This window comes from Penaeus vannamei, chromosome 14 (assembly GCF_042767895.1).
Source record: "Penaeus vannamei isolate JL-2024 chromosome 14, ASM4276789v1, whole genome shotgun sequence".
Lineage (NCBI taxonomy): Eukaryota > Metazoa > Arthropoda > Malacostraca > Decapoda > Penaeidae > Penaeus > Penaeus vannamei.
Window position 1 is genome coordinate 16,018,735 of NC_091562.1, and position 2,500 is coordinate 16,021,234.

A 2,500-nucleotide genomic window follows, 5' to 3' on the forward strand; every position below is an offset into this window, starting at 1 on the left:
CTCCTTCTCCCTCTTTCTTCTTTCTTTCTTCTTCTTTCTCTCTTTCTCCTCGCTTTTCTTTTTCTTCTTCCTTCTCCTCTTCTCGCTTTTTCTTTCTTCTTCTTCTTCCTTCTCCTCTCTCTCTTTGCTCCTTCTCCTCTTTCTTTCTTATTATTTCTTCTCCTCTCTCTCTTTCTCCTTCTCCCTTTCTTCTTCTTTCTTCTCCTCTCTCTCTTTCTCCTTCTCCCTTTTCTTCTTTCTCTTTCTTTCTTCTCCTCTCTCTCTTTCTCCTTCCCCCTTTCTTCTTCTTCTTCTTCTCTCTTCTCTTCTCTTTCTCCTCTTCTCCTTTTCTTCTTCTTCTTTCTTCTCTCTCTTTCTCTCCTTCCCCCTTTTCTTCTTCTTCTCTCTCTCTTCTCTTTCTCCTTCTCTCTCTTTCTCCTTCTCCCTTTTTCTTCTTCTTCTTCTCCTCTCCTCTCTCTTTCTCCTTCTCCCTTTTCTTCTTCTTTCTTTCCCTTTCTCCTTCGCTTTTTTTTTTTTTTTTTTCTTCTCCTCTCTCTCTTTTTCCTTCTCCCTTTTCTTCTTCTTCTTCCTTCTCCTTTCTTTCTTTCTCCTTCTCCCTTTTCTTCTTCTTTCTTTCTTCTCCTCTCTCTCTTTCTCCCTCTCGCTTTTCTTCTTCTTCTTTCTTCTCCTTTCTCTCTTTCTCCTTCTCCCTTTTCTCCTTCTTCTTCCCTCTCCTCTCTCTCTTTCTCCTTCTCCCTTTTCTTCTTCTTCTTTCTTCTCCTTTCTCTCTTTCTCTTTCTCCCTTTTCCCCCTCCTCTCCTTTTTTTCTTCTTCTCATAGGTAAAATATATTGCGAACGCCACTCCAAGAATTATAAGAATTTTACTTGGATTTAGAATAACTCAAAAGGTGTCGGGAGGGAGGTGTGAGGAAAGAGTTGAGCAAGTTTGTGAAGTGGAGTTTGTTGATATGAAATAAACTCAGAATTCTATGCTTCGTGTTATTGACTTCGTAAATTCGTAATTAAGATTTTTTTTTTTTTTTTTTTTTTTTTTTTTTTTTGAGTGGGGCTTCAAAATGCTGCGGTTTCTTTTTGTTTCTCTCGCGTGAATGTTTCATACTGCTCCGTGAAGCGTGTTTGCCTCGAGTAAAGTACTTGTAGCCTCTGATGCCTTATTTTCAGAGGAGAAGTGTTATTTATTTCGATTCCTTTTTCATTTCCTACCGGGATATCATAAACAAACAATGAACATACAGCGTATAAAAAAAATTTATTTCATGAAAATACGCTGACTCATTTAACATCACAACCACAGCAACCCTGGAAATACAATATACAAAAGAATATAACAATAAGATAATCCGTTTTTAAATTATCTTTATGATAAAATCAACAGACCACGAAAGCTAAAAAAAATGAAAAATAAAAACGACCATAAAAACTCTGTAACAAATTTACGAAATGATAAACAGGATGGACATCAATCTAACATAAATCACAATTTTTCTCCTTGCCGTAATGTGATTTATTAACTAATTAGCCGCTTGTTATCACTGTTTGCACCGTCTGCAGTGAACGTGAGGGCGGTACGTCACGGTCGTAAGGGCGAAAGTTCCCTTAGATATTGGGCCAAAGTGAGTCCTACTGACACAGCTTCTCCTTGGAATGGCTCGGAATATGCACTTGACTTGAGATGTGGAGATTATGATGGATTTTCCAAATTACTTATAAAGTGCTAAGTGGTTTTGCCGCTACTTTTACGAATATATTTAGCTACCATTCGATTTGAGTTGTATCTTAGCATTACGTAATAATTCTCGTTGTCACGTTTACGATTATCATCTTTAATGTTACCAATATAATCATTATTATGATTATCATCATTATTATCCTTATTATGATTATAATTATTGTTGTTATTATTGTTACTCTCTCTCTCTCGCTCGTTCGCTCGCTCTCTTTCTTTCTCTCTCTCTCTCTCTCTCTCTCTCTCTCTCTCTCTCTCTCTCTCTCTCTCTCTCACACCCACTCACTCACTCACTCACTCACTCTCTCTCTCTCTCTCTTTCTTCTCTCACTCTCTCTCCACTCTCTCTCTCTCTCTCTCTCTCTCTCTCTCTCTCTCTCTCTCTCTCTCTCTCTCTCTCTCTCTCGCTCTGCCTCCGCCTGCTCGCTCTCGCTCGCTCGCTCGCTCTCGCTCTCGCTCGCTGCTCGCTCGCCTGCTCGCTCCTCGCTCGCTCTCTCCCTCTCTCCTCTCACTCTCTCTCACTCACCTACCACCACTCACTCACTCTCTCTCTCTCTCTCTCTCTCTCTCTCTCTCTCTCTCTCTCTCTCTCTCTCTCTCTCTCTCTCTCTCTCTCTCTCTCTCTCTCTCTCTCTCTCTCTCTTTCTCTTTCTCTCTCGTACTGTTTTGGAAATCCTTTACGTTCTAATCTATTCATAAAGTTATTGTGCTTTTTAGACATTAAATATATTACTCTTAGTGTATGAGGTTAATAGAAATCTCGCCAGGTAATA